Source organism: Portunus trituberculatus, chromosome 49 (genome assembly GCF_017591435.1).
Source record: "Portunus trituberculatus isolate SZX2019 chromosome 49, ASM1759143v1, whole genome shotgun sequence".
Classification (NCBI taxonomy): Eukaryota; Metazoa; Arthropoda; class Malacostraca; order Decapoda; family Portunidae; genus Portunus; species Portunus trituberculatus.
Window position 1 is genome coordinate 11032860 of NC_059303.1, and position 22500 is coordinate 11055359.

Genomic DNA, 22500 nt, shown 5'->3' on the forward strand with positions numbered 1-22500 from the left:
ACGGCGCATCGGTAACAAGAGGGCGAAAATATGGAGTCTCAAAGGGCAGTAAATTTGGCGGCGGAGAGCTAGAAAAACAGGACCAAGCGGCGGCGCCCTGACGCGAGGGGGGAAGGAAGAAAAAAAGCAAGAAAAAACGGGAGAAGATGAAGAGAAAAAAAAAGGAGCCGCAAGTGCATACAAGACAGTTAAGGTCAACCCGTCAACATTACCCGTCAGACTTCAGTGTCGGGAGACGCGTCATTTTCGACAAGAATCGCCATCTTGGTCCACTAAAGGCTCATTACCGACTACTTAACAGCCAATAAGGACCACGCCAACGACCGCGGAATGACCAATTACTCGAGGGAATATTAGAGGCGGGTGAGTTTTTGGCTCTAAAGGCGCCCCGTCTGAGTAAGGAGAAAGAGTAATTGCAGAATAGCTTTAGTCGCGTTCCATCAAGTAAGATTTGCGTGCTCGTTCCCGACGCCCAAATTCTCTGGGGAGCGGCCAGAATGTTAGTTTCGATATTAAGTACGATTAGTAATTTAACGCTGTTGATTTCGTGTCAATATATTTTGCGCGAGGTGGTCGTAACAAAGGGAGAGTTGGTGGCTCCCTCCATTCCTCCCTCATCTCCCTCCTTGTCTCGTCGCCCCTCCACCTCTCCCCGTCCGGCGCGCCCTCTTGCTGTTGGCATGTTATTACCGAGAGCTCACGACCATTCCTCTTAAGTTACTTCCCTGCAAAAAAAAAAAAAAAGGCAGAGATTGTTTCTCCGCCTTGCGGTACCAACTCATCATTACCTTCTAAAGCTTCCATCGCTGCCCTATACCAAGACGATTTACTGCACCATAATCGTGCAAAAAAATCACAATCGAGTCCATTCTGCCCAAACGTTGTGAACCTTAACTCATCTAATTACGAGTGTCAAGCTTCCGTCGGCGGATCGTTCGGGCCCCCTTCGAGAATCGGTGTCAGGTGTTATCATGGTTCTTTAGCGGCGATCTTTAACCTCCCCCGCTTACGACTCGTCAGGAACTCAACTCCAGCATGACTTATCGGTTCCGGGGTCGTTCACGCAGCGGTGGTATTCCTCGCACGATTCCTTTTACGCGCCGGGAACACGTCGGGACGCTTGAAGAACTTATTATCGCGTGGCGTCACTGATAACCCATCTCGGTAGGGCTTTAGATAGTGCGAGGGAGTAAATGATAACTTGCGCCTTTCTTTCCTTCTATCTTTCTTATGTGAATGTGTGTGTGTCATTGCTTTATTGAGGTGAAGTGAGATAAGGTCACCCGCGGCAAGCTCATGGAGTGCTGTCTGCTTTTAATTACATTCACAATTACTCTTAACTTGGATTCATTGTTCCATTAATTAAGTCCACAATAGATGTTCCTTAAAGCACCGCAATAAATCTCTGGAAATTAATGGAAGGGAGAAATAAGCACTTGAAGCACCAATGATACGAGAGAGAGAGAAAGAAAGAAAGAGAGAGAGAGAGAGAGAGAGAGAGAGAGAGAGAGAGAGAGAGAGAGAGAGAGAGAGAGAGAGAGAGAGAGAGAGAGAGAGAGCGTTAATCAGTCAGTCAGTCAGTCAGACAGAGAAAGAGATTGACAAAGAAAGAAATAACATCCGGATGATGAAAGGAAGTGCGTGAAATAAATAAGACTGAATTCGGGGTACAAATTATTGCGAAATTGGAGAAGAAAATAGGAATATAATAAGACTTTATGATGAAGAAAATAAACCGGTTTACAATGCACCCTCAACGAAAAAAGTATATATTTATACAATGTTCCTAGAAGACACTAAAGTTGGAAAAAATAACAAATAATGAACAATATTTCTTTTATGAATTCTATTTAAAAAAACACACACATTAAACAAGAGAGGAAAGAGTAAGATGAAAATAAAAGTAAGGGATTAGCGAAATTGCTCAGAAGAGAGAGAGAGAGAGAGAGAGAGAGAGAGAGAGAGAGAGAGAGAGAGAGAGAGAGAGAGAGAGAGAGAGAGGAGAAGAAGAGAAGGAAAAGATGGAGAAGGAAGAGGAAGAGAAGGAGGAGGAGAAGGAGGAGGAGCAGGAGGAGGAGGAGAAAAAGGAGGAAGAAGAAAAGGAGGAGGAACAGAAGGACGGGGAGGAGGAGGAGGAGGAGGAGAAGAAGGAGGAGGAGGAAGAGGAGGAGGAGGCAGCAGTAATATTATACCAGCACGAGTCCACTTTGAGCAGAATCGTGTGGCTCACCTTATCATAGTGCGTGGATCACTCCCAAATTGTTGCCGCCGTAAACCTGCAGCTCCTTACCCCTACCCCTAATCCCTCAACCACTCCCCCCTCCCTCCCTTCCCCTCCAGCACACCCTCCATTCCTCCATCCTCTCTCCATCTCTCTCCCTCCCTACTTACCTGTCTCTCTCTCCCTCCCTCTATCTCTCCTACTCTCACTCCGAACCTCCTCTTCCTCTCCTCACCTCTCCTCCTTCCCTCCTTCTCCTCCTCCTTCTCCTCCTCTCCCAGCCAAGACTTTACCTTCGCCTCCAGGCCCCTCCTTCCTTCTCTCCAAGCCCCTCCCCCTGACCCCAAACCGGACCCTCCCCCACTCTCTCTCTCTCTCTCTCTCTCTCTCTCTCTCTCTCTCTCTCTCTCTCTCTCTCTCTCTCTCTCTCTCTCTCTCTCTCTCTCTCTCTCTCTCTATTCCTCTTCTTTCTCCTCAAGTGCACAAAGATACTCATCCCTGCTTCTCATGACCTTCATATCTATATTCTCTCTCTCTCTCTCTCTCTCTCTCTCTCTCTCTCTCTCTCTCTCTCTCTCTCTCTCTCTCTCTCTCTCTCTCTCTCTCTCTCTCTCTCTCTCAAGTATTTAAGGACTAGATTTTCTCAGTTTCCCCTTCCTTATCGTTAGCCTTCTATCTTTTTCTAGCTATCTCTTGTGATTATATTCCCTCGCGTTCATTCTCTTTCTGCCTCTTCCTCATCCTCTTCCTCCCCTGTTCTTACCTGTTCTATCTATTAACTTGCTTTTTCATTGGTACTTTCCCTTTCCCATCTTTTACATATTTCAAGCACAGCCGTCTCCGTTTTTAACTTTCCTTTCTCTTCCGTTCCTTGTTTCTCTTCTTTTCCTTCGTCTTCCCTTTCCGCCCTCCCTCCCTTCCTCTTTCCCAACATCGCCCTCCCTCCCCGCTCCCTTCCTCCCACAGTCTCCTTGGAAAACGCAGATGAGATGGGTATGGCCATAACGACTTAGCTCGCTGTTATGAGGTTTGCAAGGCTGATTAAGTCCCTTCTTAGATCATCCAGCGAAGGAGAAGTAAAGACGCTGAGGCACCAACATGTTAATTTCTTTGTTAATTGTCGGCAGCAGTTTGCATTGTGCCGCGTCCTTTGTCGGGGAAAAATGTGGAGTCATATTAAAGTACGTGAAAAAATGGGGAGAGAGGAGGTATATCGTTAATATGTTTATGTCTTTATAAGGTTAGTTTGCGAGGGAGGGGGAGTGTTAGTCGAGGGCGGAATGTATGGTAATTACACTAATGTATTTGTTCGGTCTGGCATTGCAACACGAGAGAATGTTCACACGATTTTTTTTCCTTTTGCTGCTTTGTTCTGTTTTGAGTGGGACTGAGGGAGTGGATTGGGAAGAGCATGGGGGAACAGAGGCTAGGCAAGAGAAAGAACAATAAGAGGAAGAAGAGGAAGAAGAGAATGTGGAGGAAAGGAAGTGAGGATGTCATGAAAGGAAGAAGGCACAGGACACTTCTCTGATGGTAAGACTTGTCAGTCATTCTCTTCCACTTTCTGAGGACAAGAGGAAAAAGTGTAGCGATGAAAAGTTTTCAATAGTTCCAATACAGAAAAGAACAAAAGAACGACAGTCGCTTACACCATGAAAACAAACACTGGAAAAAGATATTTGTGATACGCCCTCAATTCAACTTTTTTCCTCACCTTTCCTTATTTTCTTCTTCCTCCCTTTCCTCTCTCCTGTGTTCTTCCTCTTCTCCACCACTCCATCCTAGTCCCTCCTTTCCCTGTTCTACAAGCGCCGGTTCTTTCCTACCCGTTGCCCTCTTCCAAATATCCCTCCCCTCCCTCACTCCTCTCCCCTTCATAACCCAGTGCCTCCGCCATCCCCGCGCTCTCCCCACTCACCCTCCTCCAACACTCCATTTCCCCTCGTGCCCCTTCCCCTTCTGAAATATAATGGCTGACCCCGCTGGAACATTTGCAAGTTATTTTATCTTGCCTGAAAGTGACGTTGTATTCCATAAAGCAGGCTGAGCGAGACTGAATATCTAACTTAAGTGGACCATTACGTTGTGAGGAACCCCCGACAAGTACGGCCCAGGGAATGGGAATACAATTTCCAAAATGGTGTAAACACCCGCTCGAGGAATTGTTTTATGAAAGTTTTCGCTAGAGCGAAGGTTTATTTGATATGGGAATAGCGCACTTTTTGCTGGAAAATGTTGAGGGAATAAATATGAGATTCTGCGGGGAGGATGTTCCCTGAATTTTTTTCTGTAAATATTTGAATGTTTGGGTGTGTTTACATGTGGTCTATTCTTTTGTGTGCACATACCCACATCTGCACACACGTGAACACAAAACCTTACTTTGGCGAATATTAAAGTGCTTATATACAAATCCAATTAAATAATATTTACTTTTGTATAAACACCTATTGTTTGCATGTGCTTCCCCATTCGTCGGCACACACGCCTTGCTGAGAGGCTGAGTGAGTGCTTCGCCTACACCATTCCTTTCTGGTTTGTTTGTTTCTACGTATTTATGACAATAAATACATGCTTTGATAGACAAAGGGTCAATCGAATGAATATGTATATATGTGTGTACGTACAAATGGCCTAAAATGGGACATGCAACATAAAATATACTTTAGGGTCCGGGACGACACCTCTCCGCAGGAATTTCTCTACGACGGCGATGCGATGAGATACAGTTGAGATGGATGCCACAAATTAGAGGTTTTGCATGAATATAAACAACAATATTATCTAAATCTCATCTATTTTCTCTTTATACTCGTTTAGCAGCTGTCTCTGTGCCTTAAACATTCTTCACTTCAGCCTCCTATTTTACTTTTATCTTCGTCCCAAAAATGTTGCAAGTGTAAGCAGGTAGTTACTTACTAGTTTTTCAGGTTTTTGTGATCAGATAATAATTTCAGTTTCCATTTTTTTTTTTTTTTTTTTTTTTTATAGACAGGTTCAGCGTTGCAGTGGATTCGTAACCGAGCTCACGTTGCGCCTGATCATTATTGGTCGTAAATCAGACTCAAACTTATTATTTCTCCGAGTCTCAAAACAGACCTTCTCCAATTACCTTTTTGCTTAAGAATTAGTCACATAATTCAGATTTTCTTCCTTAATAAATCATCGGTCTCTATAGTACCTGGGGTTATTCCCACTATTTTATCTCCACCATCTCTCGAGAGTTTCTTGAAATTATCTACTCATCAAAATTTACGGAGACGGAGGTATCACTGCTCGGCTCCAGAGACCAAGGCCTGTTCCTTACCGAAACTAATCTTGTGTTGTTGTGCCCGTTACTGAGAATACTTCTGCTTCTGTTTCCAATTAACTGAGATCGTCCATTGCTCGGCTGGAGTTTTTCTGACCAGTGTGCCGGTTCCGTAAGTCCTGCCCGGCCACTTCCCACGACTTATGACCGAGGCTGTACGAGCCTCTTCCGCGGCCCATCCACAAGGACAATGCTGTCATCTAAATATCTGCCATTTTGTCCAACTACACGTTATTGCCCGGCCAGAAGGATCTTTATGTATAATCTACGGAGGAAAGCCTCTTCCTGGCGCGAAGATAGGTCGAGGGAAAGGAAACCAAGGCCACTCTTCTATCCACTGCCTCTCTTTCGATAGCACATAAAGACAAGTAGGAGACATGATCCCTCTTTCTCTCCACTTATCTTTCCCCCGCGTTGGATACCATCAGCTGTCCCACATAAGATCATCAAGGGAAACTCTGTCAGCGATGTACCGTGGCGAGCTCCTTGTTAGATACTCACTGAAGGAGAGAGTGAAGGGGAGGAAAGGAGACTGGAGGCAACCGTGGTATGATCCACGAAAATTGACTTCATGGATGGAAAGGAAGGAAATATGAATCGAACATACTGGTCTATAACACGCAATGAAGGAGCAAGATTACAGCCCGTAGCGTAATAAAACAAAAAAGATAAATGTGAACAATAATTCTAAAAATTATGCTAAGTATAATCATTTCCTGGTCACCCAAGACTCCGCCTACTAGATTATCATTTCAGAAAAAGGGCGTTACTCTGGCGTGTCTGGATTCCGGCTATTAATCACTCATGGCAGTTTGAGACACTGCCGGGCGTCGCTGGGTGTGGGATCTCCTTCGTGGCCGTGGCTGCCTTCACGAAGAGGCCACGCTTAGTTTTTGTGTGGTGCAGCGTGCACTGCCAAGACCCCAGAGGCTGTCTGGCTGGCTTGGCAGCGCGGCAGGCTTCTGAGGGTCATGAAAGAGGAATACGAGTAGTCATGCAAACATGAAGTACCTTTATTTTCATTAAAATGATTTAATTCCTTATTTCAAATTTTCGTAAAAACTGAAGATTTTTTTCTTACCGTATAGTATTAAAAATAAACGGAAACCAATTGAAAATCATGCATTAGGTTTTGCATAATGGAATAATGAATTAGCAAAAAATGGCGTCTTTCCCGCATTGCAAATCTGATGTTGATTTTTATTGCTCCAAATTGTTGTACAAAAATTATTGAGTGTACAATAATATATATATATATATATATATATATATATATATATATATATATATATATATATATATATATATATATATATATATAACTCTTATAGTAAAGGAAGACATGTCCAACAACACTTTCTTTCACATTCGTATAGTAGAGGAATTGAGAAAAGATAGACAAAAGCGTTTGTTTTCATAGTCATATTACAAGTGTTACATCATGCCTTACATTTCCCAGTCATATTTAATACTATGGCTAACCATTATAGAAGCGTTGTTGCGTGTGGCACGAGACAGACAGATTCCCTCACGCCACTAAATTACGCACGACAAAATTCAGTCATAAAATTCGGGTGAGGGCTCTCGAAAAGAAAATCTTAGAACCCTTAACCCCGCAGGACAAACCCTCACGCACGCCCCGGGTTTTCATGTCGCTCCTCCGTGTAGAAATGCAACAAATACTTGAAAACTTGTCGTTATTGCACCACATATTCACTTTCCCTGGTTCAGCAACTTCTGTGGCTGTTTGAACTTGTCCTCACAAAACAACATTTTTTCTCTCTAGTCTCAGGAGGGCGGCCATCTTCCTTCCTCCTCCTCTGCTTCCTCCTCTTCCTCCTCCGCTTTACCTTTCTCCTCCTCTTCTTTTTCTTCCTTCTCTTCTGCCTCCTCTGCCTTTTTCATTCTCTCCTTTCTTCTTCCTAAACCTTTTCTGATTTGCCTCATTTCCTCCTCCTTCCCGTCCTCCTGTTCATCCTCTTTCTTCTGTCTTAGTCCTCCTTCTCCTCCTCCTGCCTTAGTCTTCCTCCACCTTCTTATTCTGCCAGTTGTGCTCCTCCTTCTTCCTTCTCCGTGCTCTTCCCTCCCCTCCCGGTCCCCCACAGCCTCACTCCTCATTCTCTGGGCCGCGACGAGCAGCTTGTATAGACCAACTGCACACTATAATCACTTGCAGGAGCAGACCTCAGGTAAAGCACCCATTAGAGCCCATAACTTGCTGCCAACAGGTAGGGTTATCAAGGTAAATGCCCCACCTCCAGTACCCCCTGCAGGCGTGTGTGTCGAGGGGGGAGAAATTCTCAGTGTGAAGCCACGAGATGTCAGGCAAACCCTAATTACCTGTGCCTGGCTGTATGGCGGCACGCTGTGTGAGGAAGCGGCTTATTTTATATGACAGAGGCTTGGGTTGATGACCATCTCCCTGGGTGAGGACAAGGCAGGCGAAGGGGAAAGAGGGAGAGAAAGAGTGTGTGTGAAAGAGTTAAAGAAAAGAGAGAGAGAGAGAGAGAGAGAGAGAGAGAGAGAGAGAGAGAGAGAGAGAGAGAGAGAGAGAGAGAGAGAGAGAGAGAGAGAGAGAGAGAGAGAGAGAGAGAGAGAGAGAAGAGAGAGAGGCGATGGAGACACCTGTGGTCGATCTTGTGGTGAGGGAAGGATGTATGGATGTAGACAGGAGGTAGGCAGTGTGGTTTAAGGGCCAAAGAGATAAGAGAAAGAGGGATTAAGGATGAGAGGACAAGGAGATTTGAGAAGAGAACTGTAACTTTCAAGAGGGAGAGAGAGAGAGAGAGAGAGAGAGAGAGAGAGAGAGAGAGAGAGAGAGAGAGAGAGAGAGAGGATGAGTAAGAGGAGGCCGGTTGAGGGAAGGGGTGGCTTGGGATGAGAGGGGATGGGTGAGGCGGGAGGGTGGGAAATGGGTAACATGAATGGGTGATAGCAATACATAGTTCTTCATCCTGGCAGGCAAATGGGGTCGGGGCGGTGTGCAGCAGGTAACATAATCTCGTTGTTGCGGTCAGCGAAGTAACGAAATATAGAGGGAACAACATGCCCCGTGGATATACGCAAACCAGATACAGTATGGGGAGCTTTTCCCAACAGTTTTTTTTTTTTCTCTCGTTTTTTTTTCTCTTATGAAATGTATAGAGAAAATAGTTCTAGAGAGAAAATTGTACTCCTTTATAAACTTTCGTATTACCTGTGTACTCGTATATCTACCTGCAAGTTTCCCTGTGTATGTGAGTACGTGTGTAGTACCCAGATGTGTGAACCAGTGTGAGCGTGTCTGCTATTTTCGCTCAAGGTCAGACCAGGACACCATGAGCCCCACGACCACGAAGGGATTAGTGGCATCAGCGGAATTAACCTGAATAAGATAAAATCTAATAAATTTTGGTCTTACCCCATAGGGAAAAAATGGAGGACGAGATTGTCATCCCTCACAGAGAATAGGAATCCAAGTGGTGCAACATATATATTCAGAAATTATTACTTAAGAAACTACTTATATTCTGCTTTTTCAGTATGATTCTTAATGTTGGCAGGGCAGCGGCAGGGAAGGATCAGTGACCATGGCAGAAGAGAGCTCCTCCCATTCGGCCTCCATCTCACCACTCCCTCCCGGCGTGTCTTCGCGCCTCCTGCCTCTTCCCGGCCTCTTCTTTCCTCAAGTCAAGTGTCGGAACACCCCGCAGAGTCAACAGTGGGGTAACTCCAGGCCAGATATGGGCCGAGATAAGTCAATAAAGTCGCACTCGTAGCCAGCCGACCGCAGACAGATGAGAATATTTACGGAGAATTAATTTTCTTACCCTCTGGCCTGCCATTTGAAGATGCTTGTCGTTTTAAAAAGTCTTAGAGAGGCTGAAAGAGAGTACTGTGGCTTTGTTGATATCTTTCCTCATCTAGTATCCTGCCTTGACATCTCAGCCCGTGATGAGACGTATAAATATTTCGCCCTGACACTAATGTTCTCTCAAACACCCGAAGCAGCTGCAGGGCGAGGAGAAGGAGATAAGACCACCAATACACTTTATTAATCCTTCTTTATCCCTGCACCCGAATTTAGAGCCGCTGCACAATGTCCTGAGAGCGTCTCGAGCCAAGAGGGTTAGCGCTACACATCGATTATCAGCTTATGTAGCCAAACGGCTCACTTTGTTTATTTGCTCAAGATTTTGACGATTGTTTAATATGATAAAGAACTGTAATTCTTCCTAGTGAAAATATGCTGTCCATTGCTTTTCTTTTCCTACTGAAGTGAAAGAATATATCCATACGTAGTAACTTTCTAATTATTCTTGTGTCTTTATTTAATGGTAAGCTAGCATAGACATTAATGACTAACACAAAATAGATATGACATTTTTCCATGTCTGCAACGTTTTCCTTTTTTTTCTTTTTTTTCAAGAATTACTTGAGAAGTAGGGAATTTTTTTTTTCACATATGGGTGACATTTTGTGATTTAAATGTGGGCCATTTTAGCTGAGTCCGCCCTTACCTAGACTCATCCCCGTACTGTATTGCTAGGTTCAGGTGCACGACGCTTTATTGCCCAGGTACAGGATCACGAAAAATACTAATCGACAGTCACACATAAATTGCTCACGCGTCCCAATCTTCAGTAAATAATGGTGCGTGTCTGCCGCTGTGGTCAATACCAAATTTTTCTTTTAATGCTAGGGCGGCGGCGCGTATACCCGAGGCCGAGTCCCAGGTATTCCACTGTGAATAAATATAAAAGATTTACTCGAGCCAGACATGCAGATCTGCCAAACGTTGCCTGGATCCATACGGCTCGTGTTTCATGGTCAATAATTCTGGTTATACTTACGAGCTGGACTTCTGGTGTGTAATTGATTAAGGAACATAAATCTTTAAGGCGATAGTAGGTAGAGTATTTGTGCATGGGAAGGTAGTGTAAGATTTTAATATTTTAGCGCGAGGGAGCAGGAAGGGAAACTGCTGCTCCCTTAAGGCATTCCTCTATTAACGAATTATTCGGATAATAATTATAAAATTAATTACATAATTACCTGTAATTTAATTATTATATTATGTAGGTAAATAGAAAATGGCACAGCTATAAACTGGATTAAATTTTGTCAATGTTTATAGGACAAGGTCCAGACAGGTCGTGGAGGACGGCTTGTTAGGAGCTTAGGCGTCGTAGAAAATGGACATCAAGCTTATCAATGGTGTCAAGAAATATTAATACATAAAGAGATTATATATATATATATATATATATATATATATATATATATATATATATATATATATATATATATATATATATATATATATATACAAAGTAACGATATAGTACAACAAAAAGTTTTCATTGTCAGCTGTGTGAGGCAGTTCATCACATTCCACAAGTTACCTGTTTTCACGTCCCCGTGATATAATTTATGTTGCATGCATAGTTATAAGCGCAATGTGTTATTTCATTAGTATTATTTATATTTAGTAAATACTGATTACCAACCTTCGTTTGAATAGGTTGAATAACTCTGAGCGCTTTCATTACATAACATTCCTGTTAATTCTACTCATTCCAATGTGCTTTAATGTATCTTGCCTAATGTAGCTTTTCCAAAAGGAAGACTCACTTCCTATATGTTTATGTTATGACAGACAAGGGTTAACACTTCATCACGCATCTCGTTCACCTGTGTGCCGAATACCTGCAACACGTCGTAGACAGGACAATGCACAGTTCAGCTTTATTTCATTCAGAAATTTCTTCTTTCAGTTTATACTAAAACCATGAAATAATATTTTGTTGGCGGAATAAGTGACAAAAGCCTGCAGGAAGACTGCTTGTAATGCCACTGATTCGCGGCGAGACTAGAGAGGTGAAAAAACCCAACCTCTTATTTTCAGAATTCCTTATATGCCTTGAAACAGCAGAACTGAGGTCATGCAGAGAGATGCGGTCATGAATGTGGTTAGGGTCATGCAGGGTGAGTGTGACCTCTGGATGGGGTTATGTGGCAACATATTATCAGACACACTCGCATCTGCCAGTCACTGAAATGACACAGCCACAACTTGTCTGAATAGCATAGGTAAGGCAGCTCGGTGCCTGTGTGTTTGTGTGTGAAGCAAGAATCACCTATACCACACTTGTTCTTGTCTATGTATGACTTTCTAATAAAACATGAGGAAAAATATTAATCTTTTCATATTTCAACCTTTAGTGTTCTAAATCTAAAATGAGTCCCAGCTGACGTAATGGAGACAATTACGCCCTCCTTGTCCGTCCTGGGGGATGGAAACCAAGGATGACAGGTGACCACAATATCGCCTCGAGTGGTCGACGACTTGTATGATGGACGGAAATTGGAGTTTCTATTGCCAGATGTCGCTACTGAGAGGTAACCCCGAGGCCAGATCTCCCTCAACCCCTCCCTCCAACACACTCCCACCCTTCTCCTGCCTCTCCCTTCAAACCGTCGCAAACCCCAGTCACCATCCCCTCCTGCCTTCCTACCCTAATCCCCCTCCCTAACCCTTCTTACCGCCAACCATCGCCCTTCTCTTGCTTATCCCCTTTCCCCACTCTCTTGGCCTTTTCCTTCCCCTACCCCGGAACCCAGGTACTCCCAGGTACTCATCCCACACCTTAACAGAACCGCGAAAAGGCCTCAAACTGGGTCTACGTTACTCAAAATGGCTTACGATTCAATATTTTTAGGCTTATTACACCCAATTGAATCTGCTGGCTTCAGTTAGCTTGTGTAAGTTGAAGTAAAGTGCAGTTTGAGAGAGCGAGGAAGTGACAGGATGAGGGTCTGAGAGAGAGAGAGAGAGAGAGAGAGAGAGAGAGAGAGAGAGAGAGAGAGAGAGAGAGAGAGAGAGAGAGAGAGAGAGAGAGAGAGAGAGGAGGTATATGAACAAAAAATATATAAATAAAGAAAAAGAAAATGGTTTAAGGTATCATGATCTACAGCAGATGAAAACACTGGCAAGTAAGAACACTGGCAACAGACAACCAGAACCTCATGTGACTTTGACAATAAAGGAAATCTGAATACGACTGAGAAAATGTGGAAGAATGCGAGGATCAAAGACATCTGGAGATGGAAAGGGCCAAAAACTGGAAAGGTCGGAAAATAAGAGTAGATATTTGGAGACGAGGAGGCAGAGGGTCAGGAAATTAGAGAGGCCAGGGACTTGAGAGGGGGTGGGGATGTCCTGTCTGCGAGAGAGGGGTCGTATTAACAGGGGATCGTGGGATACGAGATGACTGGGTATTATGCCGACCTGACCAGGCCCAAAGATACAGTGATTGTCGAAATATTGTCACTCTCACACACTTTATAACATCTCCACTCTCAATTTTCCCGTGATTAAGGATGCATTTATTTATACTTTCCTCTATTTTCCTGGGACAAATACGGAAAAAAATTTGTATCAAAAGGCCGACCAAAAGACAATTTTTGCTTCACTTCACATATTCTTTCCTCGGCAAATTTCACCAAGGCTAATTCAAAACGCCGCCACATAATGACACAACTATCTCAGCCTCGTTCATGCTCGTCCCGACCAATAAAAACAGCGCAAAAGCAGACATTTTCGACAGAATAATGTGTCTAGTGCGAGACTGAATATTTCTAGCATAGGAGTTGGAGTTTTACTGCAAATTATAATCATGTGAAGACTCCAGTGTAAATTAATCTGTACCCTAATTACCTCTAATCTATTCTCGTAGAATATACTGCGACCAAAAATGTGTAGCAATTATTTCAATCCTGCTGGAGATGTAATTTGCCTTGTTATCTCGGTATATTGCTATAATAATGTGGCATTACTTATCGCTTTATTGCTAGAATAATTCAGCCACGTATCGAAGTATACTGCCCCAATAACTCACGCCTGCTCTGCCATTATCATTGGAACACATCAGATGGCGGGGCAGTCAAATTCCGGATAGTTTCAAATGTTCTTCTGCAAAACTGTTTCCATTGCGATACGTTGGTGTTTCTTCACCAAAATTCCAATTATTTATTTTGTTCATATATTTGCAGCATCTTTTCTACGATGAAAATATTGCAGCAAGAAAACTCGTCTTTCCCTTTTGAGATATAATAGCTTAAGGACAAGGCATAAAATTTCTGTTTTGAATTTTCCAATTTTGAATTCCCCAATATTCCCTTGCTTCAACCCAAAGTATTCAGGCTCTGAAAATTACGGCTCACTAATCCATGGTACACACGGTTATAAATATAACGATATTAACATGTATATCTTGCGCAGACTTATATGAATGATCATGTGCAAGCAAAATGCACATTCCATAAGCGAGACACAGGTGCATGACTCTTGCGAGTGTGACAAACCTAACACACCTAACAAATCGTAAATATAAACAAATACCCGCAACTGATATAAGATGCTATGGGTACTTTGCAATGTCTTCATTTAGAGTTGCTTTAAATGTTTAGCCACATTCTCATAGCTGTGCTGCCTCGGCGCCTCGCAGAGTAAGCATTATTTCCAGGCCGACAGTCAGGGGCCCTCCCCGCTTTCTTAGATGATACAAGACAACAATATTTCTTCCCCGACTGCTGGAAAGATGCCTGCAGGGCGGCTGTTCCCATGCAGGCGACGAGAGCTAACATTATCCTTAATATTTTACTGGGCTTTTTGAAAAATATCTTAAACACAGGGAAGGCGTACACTACTTTCATTCGATGTCGTGATCAGTCTTCTCGCCGACACATCTGAACTGCTTTTCCTGTTAACTTAGAGGCACCTCTCACATCCTTTACACTTTTACTTATAAGAAAAAATCTGTAATTCCACATCCAAAACGAGGATGGCAAAAAACAAGTAGGTAATAAACAGTCCTTAACATTTAATGATGCAATCCATCAAGCGACACTCCTTCCTCGGCGAGTGCTATGACATGGAAGTCGCGAGGAACATGACGCCATCAGTGAAGACGGGAAACGGCCTACGTGACCCAGCCAAGTGGTCTTTATTTTGCGCAGTAACGTAGAGTACAAGAGTCTAAGATTTTTGCCGTAGCTTTCTTGAAATCTCTCTTGGTCGTGCATAGAAATTATTTATATCCATGACTCGTAACCCGATGTTTTCAGACATTTTTAATGCCATAGCCTCAAACTCCGTGTATTTTCGTTCGTCCAAACTCCCTCATCATCATATTTCTGCTTAGATTTTCAGCCGTACATCCAGAATACCGTTTCTACAGCCTACAGACAGCTACGATATGTCATCCTGGAGGCCATTTTCCTACAGGACATTCAGATATGGACGTGTCAGCCAACAGATGTCCAATGTCTAAGGTAAAAGAATGCAGTGAAAATGTACGACACATTCTGGACCGTTGTCATCTTGCTCACTGATGCGGGTGTAATTTCAAACAATAAATAAGGAAGCGCAAAAAAAGGTGATCGGAGTTGAGTTGCTCAAGGCCAAGGGGGACGTTGGTCGAGCTCAGGTTCTCCCTCCCTCCTTCTCTCTCTCTCTCTCTCTCTCTCTCTCTCTCTCTCTCTCTCTCTCTCTCTCTCTCTCTCTCTCTGAACTGAACATTTTTAATTTCCGTTTGAGAGATAATTCATTTTTTTACGGGTAGTTTTTTACTTTGCTTCATTTTAGAGCCGTGTTCTTTTCGATGCAGTGTCTGTCCTCTCAAAGCGCAATATATAAGCTTGCTATATCAAAACCTGTCGAACGGTCCCCAAGGTTTCTGAGGGTTTTCTTTTTTATGGCTACGGAAGATTTATAGAAGTATAATTTCAGGAGAACCTGGACGGATCTCACTGTCTGTTGCAGGGTGATGGGCCTGTGCCAAGCCGGACATCTGGGACTTGTTTTTATGCAACTTTAATTCTGTTCCATTAAGAAGAACGTCGCCTTTGTCTGTCAGTGCACATGGTTGATGAGCTCGATGATTATTATTATGATGAAAATGAGTAACTACACGAGGAGCAGGAGGAGAAGGAAGAGGAAGAGGAGGACGACGACGACGAAGATGAAAAGAAGAGGAGTGTGAGGGAAGATGGAGAAAGAAAATCAAAATGACTCAAGGAAAGAGTGGCGAAAAACGAGGTGAGGCAGAAGGAGGAGGAGGATAAAGAGGAGAATGGCGGTGGGAAGAGGAGAAAATGGAGAGGAAATGGAAGAAGAGGAGAAGGGGGAACGGAAGGAAATAAGGAATAGGAAATGAGGGAGTAAGGAAGGAGATGATGAGAAGGAAGGCTAGAGAGAAGGAAGAGAAGCGAGTATAAGAGAGGTAGTTAGAGAAAGAGAAGGTGGAGGACGAAGACGAAGAGGAGTAGGAAGAGAAAAATAAGGAGGAAGAGAACGCAAAGGAGAAAGAGAAAAATGAGGAAAAAAAGGAAGAGGAGGAGGAGGAGGAGGAGGAGGAGAAGGAGGAGGAGGACGAGGAGGAGGAGGAGGAGGAGGAGGAGGAGGAGGAGGAGGAGGAGGAGGAGGAGGGATAATGATATGAGTGAGGGAGAGGGTGAGGCAAAGCAGGAAGAGAATGGAATGAAGATGAGGAAGAGAAGGAGAAGAAGGAGGGGGAAGAAAGAAAGGAGGAGGAGGAGGAGGAGGAGGAGGAGGAGGAGGAGGAGAAAGAAAGATGGCGACTGTAATGGAAGTGGTGACAATTGCAATGCATAATCCAGAGTTTCATACACGCTTTGGCACCGCAGTATGCTTTACCATTAGGCAACACCCGCAGGACATACACGTTTCTACGAATACGAGACAATACACACTGATAAAGAAAGCTATCGATTGCAAGCCCCGTGAAGATTCATCGAAGTTGGCAATAAGAAAGCCAACTTACGACTCAAGGGAACAAAAAGGCGCCGAAAAGTAGCAAAAGTATTAGAATCAGTAGCAGTGGACATGTAGCACTCGACAACGACACACTTGTAACGCCCTCACAATCACCGACATGCATATATTCATACACACGTCCGCATGCACGCACGCACACACACACACACACACACACACACACACACACACACACACACACACACACACACACACACACACACACACACACACACACACACACACACACACACACACACAACACACACACACACACACATGCGAAAAGAAAAATGCAAACATACAAACTATCAAACAAAAACACGAAAAGAAACAACACACACACACACACACACACACACACACACACACACACGATGAAAAAATCAGACGTACAAGCAATCAAACTAAAAAAATCATCAAAAGAAACAACACACACACACACACACACACACACACACACACACACACACACACACACTACAACAAACACATATCTTCGCAGTAAGATCCTGGTCACACAGGAAGCGGCTCAGCATAACTCATAGATTTTCTGGCGAACCTTGAAGGAGTAAATCTCAAACACCAGAGGGGGAAAACTAAGAAAAATTGGAAAAAAAGGAAAGAAAAATAGTATTAAAAAAAGAATAGTGAAATAGTTGTTTACCACGACGGAACCCAAAAATCCTCGCAGGTACAATTGCTCCTGTAAAGCCTCGCTGGAAAACACCGGGTGGGAAGCTATTTTTTTTCCTCTACAAACGTAAGATCGCATAAGTCCACACGAGAAAACTTTTGCATTTTTACAGGTATTCTCTTACTGGAAACCGTAATACGTTGGTCGCTGTGAGATTTAGAGGCTGATCTGTTTGCCCAACTTGAGAATGAGAGTTGTAAGACTTGCTAAAGTATCGGCAACGGCTGCGGGGAATGGGTAGTTAAAAACGCCCCCCGTGAAAGTATATGCTTACGGTATGCTCACACCTGAAGATTAGGTTAAGCAATAAAAAAGGTGAACTTATCTTCTTTTAGCAGATATTGCCCTTTTGGAAGAGTCGCTCGAATTCCTTGTTCAGTAATATTCTCCGTTTATGTCAAGTGTACGGAAAAATGTACATATTGCAGCATAAATCCAGGAAAATGACCGTTTAGTTTTAATTAATTCAGAGACCGGGACTTCAGTGCAATAAAAAAGATATTATATCAGATGAATAAATCGCATGAAACTGCAGCTCTCCGTTTAATTAATACAGTCCAAATGACTCCAGTATTTACACGAGAAATTATTATTTTAATGTGGAACTCGCACACGTACGGAAATTGGAGTTTGTCCCTCCCCTCCTGCCTCTCTTCCCTCACTCCCCCTCCCCCTGTGTCAGGAAGGAAACGAAAATCCACACCACGACAGCGCTGGCTTTTAATACATACAATTAAAACGACGCCGGCACGAAAAGAACACCCATTGTAATTTAAGCCATAAACACGGGCAGTCGGACACCCCTCGCAGCCGCTGCCGACCCTATCACAGCCAACACCATGAAGAGCAGGACGGGACCGGGGCGCCACGCCACGCCGCGCAAGGGGGCCGAAGCGGATAGGCGAAACACCCCGCCCGACCCTCTTTAAACAAACTCTTCCCTCAGCAACACCTAAAGTCTTCGGGGTGTCGTCTGTACACGAAAAATTAATGTCATTTTTCCAGGTTCCATCCAGGTTGTATCTTATGGCCTTATTTGCATCGGGGGTGTCTATCATGGGGTATTTGAAAACAGCAGCGGGGGCTTAGAGCAATTGGATAGGAGGGGCCGGCTTCATTTCAATAAGCATACATCAAGGCCTATATTATTGCAATCTCCCACTTCACTGGTTGCCTTACCCGACCATGTAATGAAGTCTGTCCCATTGGGTGACACCAATGAATTGTCAGAGGTGCCGCCAACGAGCCAGGGGTATTCTCCCTTCCAGCACTTGGGTTATTCACAGCATGGAAACGGTATCTGTGGCATAAATTGTAAGAAGGTGGGGGAGGACAAGTACAACTCAGGGGATGCCTTAAGGGCGACGTTCCTAGGGAAAGGCATACACGAGGACCACAAGGACAGAGGGCATTCGGTGCTTCCTTCCTCCAGCAACGTTCAGTCGGTCTTCCAGAGCCAGAGGGACGCAAGACGCAACATGATGCCAGAGAGAGTGAGGGAAAATAACAGAATGGAGATTCGATACCACGGATGTGCGGCCGGAGGAGATTGAACAGCTCGCCTCCGTTTTATGGAGGAACTTAAAAACGAGCGTGCGTGTGGGCGTCTGGGCGACGAGAGGAGCCGCGCCCGACACGAGGCCCAAGAGACAAACACAAAAATACAAACATACAAAAAAGCAGAAAGAAAAAACTAAGCCATGCAAGGAAAATACATAAATGTAACGAAACAATGAAAATTCATCAGATAGGAAGAAAACTGTGTAAACACCAAATAGAAAAGTAAGACCCCCCTAAAGGCATGATATTTTCGTTTTATTTTACTATTCTCAGAGGAAGCAATTAGGCCATGTAGCCCGCCTTACGCAGTCCCCTATGGCAGGGCGGAAAAGGGAAGGAAAGAGGGAGGGAAGGATAAAGGGAGGGAGGGAAGGAACCACGAAGGGAGGAAGAGAGAACCGCTCATGGAACATCTCATGAACTTCACTTCCAGACTCCCTGTTCCAGATACTCTTTATATATATATATATATATATATATATATATATATATATATATATATATATATATATATATATATATATATATATATATATATATATATATACACGTACATAAAGAGTATCTAGAACAGATATACACACACATACACAATGGGAAACGTAGAAAACACATACCAAATATTATTAAGTCGTAACAGGAACTGATAAAAAATAAATAACTCAAGCAGCTTCACAATGGAACTACTCATGCTTCGAATAACTTTTTTGTGTCTGGGTGTGTTCAAGTCACTCCAATAATGAACTGTCGATCTTTCTATTTGAATTGTTTTGGAATGTCAAGAGAGTGAGAGAAAGCAATAGGAGCACATCAAAACATAATGTGTAAGTAACGAAATCCCCATCAGTAAAACATGAAAACCAGCCCACATAAAAATAATAATCCAGGTGTCCCACCACTGAGCGAAGAATTCTGATCGCTGAAGGCTGCTTATTGAAATATTATATATAAACCAAAAAAAAGCAGCGAATGGAAGCAAACGCGGCGGCATGACCAGTGTCAGGAGGTGAGAACATCTTGGCCTGCCTGAGTTGTCTGTATTATGTATATTCAATTAGCAAATAGCCGGCCATTATGGAAGCTTTTATCGCAAGTATAATACAACGATGAGGCATTCCCGTAACGGCCCGTGTGCCATAGCGAATATTAAACAATTCTCCTGCAGCTCTTACCAGCCCTCTTGCCCCTTCCTCCCACCCCCTCTCACCTCCAGCCCTAACCCCCTCACCCCACGGCCCTCCCACACACTGCTCCCATCCCCTTCTCCCCCTCCGGACACACCGTCTCGCCGGTTTTAGGAAGAATTCTCCATGTTTTGTGGCACACCTGTGTACTTATTTTTATTTCCCCAGTTCTGGCGATGGTGCAGGAAAAGACCACGTGATCGTATTCCCTTGTTATTCGTCTTGCAAGAGAATTTTCCATTATTTTACATCATTGCTCCATTACTTCTTATGCACCAGATCTGTCACTTTAAACAGAGACACCTTGAGACTGGGAACGCTCTCTTAACCCACTAAAAAATTAAGAAAAGAGAAGATAGTGCAAAAAATAGCAAGTACGAGGACATATAACTCATCAGTAATGACACGTGCCAATGGATTAGAAAATGAAAGACAACCTTTTTGCGTGTCAGTGTTCCTATGCCGATGATAAGTGCTTTGAAATTACATATACTGAGATGGTTAATTTTACTCAGGCGAGCGAAGGACACCCACCATTGTGTTCGCAGTAGAGAGCGCGGCGCTGGGAGGAGGGGCGAACGTGGCGGTGGTGGCGCTGGGCCGAGTGTTCTAATGCCAAACAAGCCTCATTAACATACCTCTACACTCCGCCCCTAGTAACCTCGATGAAATATGACGAAAATGAGTAGGTTCCGAAGTATGTTCAAAGTAATTAAGGAATGAATGATAGTCGGGGAGTGATATTTTTGCCCAGGATCTCGGCGGTGAGGGGGTCGGGGCGTCAGTTCCTGCTGTGTTTATGGAATGGTCGTCGGAGTGTCCAGAGACTAGGGAGCCGCCGCCCGTGTAACGTAGACGGTGCGTGTCTCTATAACCTGTATTTTTGTAGCGATCGTATATCTGATATAAATGGAAGATTATCGTAACTTGAAATTTCTTATACTCTCTTCGCATGAACTGATAATTACAAAAAAAAATAATAAAAGGAGGGGGGAACTAGAAAACAAAATACCCCACAGTGCGTCATGATTACATTCTTTTTTAATTACCGTGTATGGGGATAGTTCGTTGTAAAGCATTTAATTTACATTTGAGCATAATTATAAGTCCACATCGTAATTTGTTTTTACATAAACGCCACCAACCACGGGACCTCAGAACTACAACTCTTTCGCTTTACTGCCACACTGGGATATACTGCCTTGTTATTAATAGACGGACGTTATTTAGATTTGCATAATATTTACAGCCAAGTATTATCATCATTACAGATTAGACTATCATCATCATCATCATTATCATCACCATAATCATCAATATCATCGTAAACTGCATTATCATCATCATTTACATCATGAGAACAACTACTACCATAATGCTACTACAGCTTCTACAGCAACAACTACTACTACTACTACTACTACTACTCAACTACTACTTCTACTACTACTGTACTACTACTACTACTACTACTACTACTACTACTACTACTACTATACTACTACTACTACTATTACTACTACTAATTTTTATTCTTCTTCTACTATTACTACTAGTACAAGACATGAGGGAACATCTCTGAAAGCTACACCACAGACACAAAAGCAACGTATGGTAAACATGAAACAGAATAACACAACGACTCTGAATAAATTGACGTAAAAACTCAGTTAAACATTATTCAAAACAAGGAACAACAAGGACAGAAAATCCCATCACAGCCTCGGGACATCCAGACGCCCCCGCTGCCTGCTCGCCCGCGTCGCCGGCCTCCTGCCGCCGCCACCTGACACTAGAGTTCTCCTTTAACTAGCGAGGAACCCGAGTCGCCAGTTAGCGGGCCTCGTAAGCCACCTCTAATGTCCCAAGATGCGTCCAAAGTCAACTAAAAATACCGTGCACGTGTATGTGTATGTATGGAGTGGACAGTTGCCAGAACGGGAATACAGAAGACATTTATGTATATACACATATACACACATAACCGTATACAGCAACAGACACAACGACGCCTTACATTGAAAAAAGGTATATGAAAAAAAAAAAATGTGTCTGCGGTTTTTTATTGCAATGACTGTACATGCAAGCTTTTATTTCAAGATTAATCGTGACCATGTATATAATCACAATAGTAAATTCCACGCAGCAGGCGCCGTCATGAAACCCAGCATACGTACGTGCTCGCGTGCTACGGTATTGAAGGGATACAATGCATCACAAGTCTCCCCGTAGTTGTGCATTTCAAACACGTGCACGGGAGTCGACAGGGCAATTTAGACACGTACATGGAGATGGTCACAGTGACGCTATGCTGAACACAATTAAATCTTATCTGGGGAGTTGCCAATGACGTCCATCACACCGTTATGACACCCCGGCGACGGCCCGACACATGGCGCCCCTCGCTCGGCTCCTATGCTACGCGAAACCCGACCCTCACGGAGACCAGGCACTAATGGCGCCAGACTCACGCTAAGGCAACGAGTGATGTCACATGTTCGTGTTTACTCGACTTTTTTCCAGTATATTAAAGCCACCTTTTTATTATATACGAGCATGTATCTGTCATGAAGCAACGTTATCTTTGTCAGGGTAATTAGGATCACTGCAGATTACAAGACAAGAAGTTCTGTGGGGAAGTAATAGGATCTGAAAATTCGCAAGAAACTGATACTTGTTTGAGCAATGTTTCTTCGAATGTATCTGGCT

At 43.5% G+C, this 22500-nt stretch overlaps 1 long non-coding RNA gene across 1 annotated transcript in view; it reads left to right on the forward strand.

The window, feature by feature from the left end:
* Positions 1-10750, forward strand: part of LOC123499348 — a 42311-nt gene extending 31561 nt beyond the window's left edge. The window contains exon 5 of the long non-coding RNA XR_006672956.1: positions 9074-10750. This is a non-coding gene — a long non-coding RNA (uncharacterized LOC123499348). The remainder of the gene's footprint in view (positions 1-9073) is intronic.
* The last annotated feature ends 11750 nt before the right edge of the window (positions 10751-22500 follow it).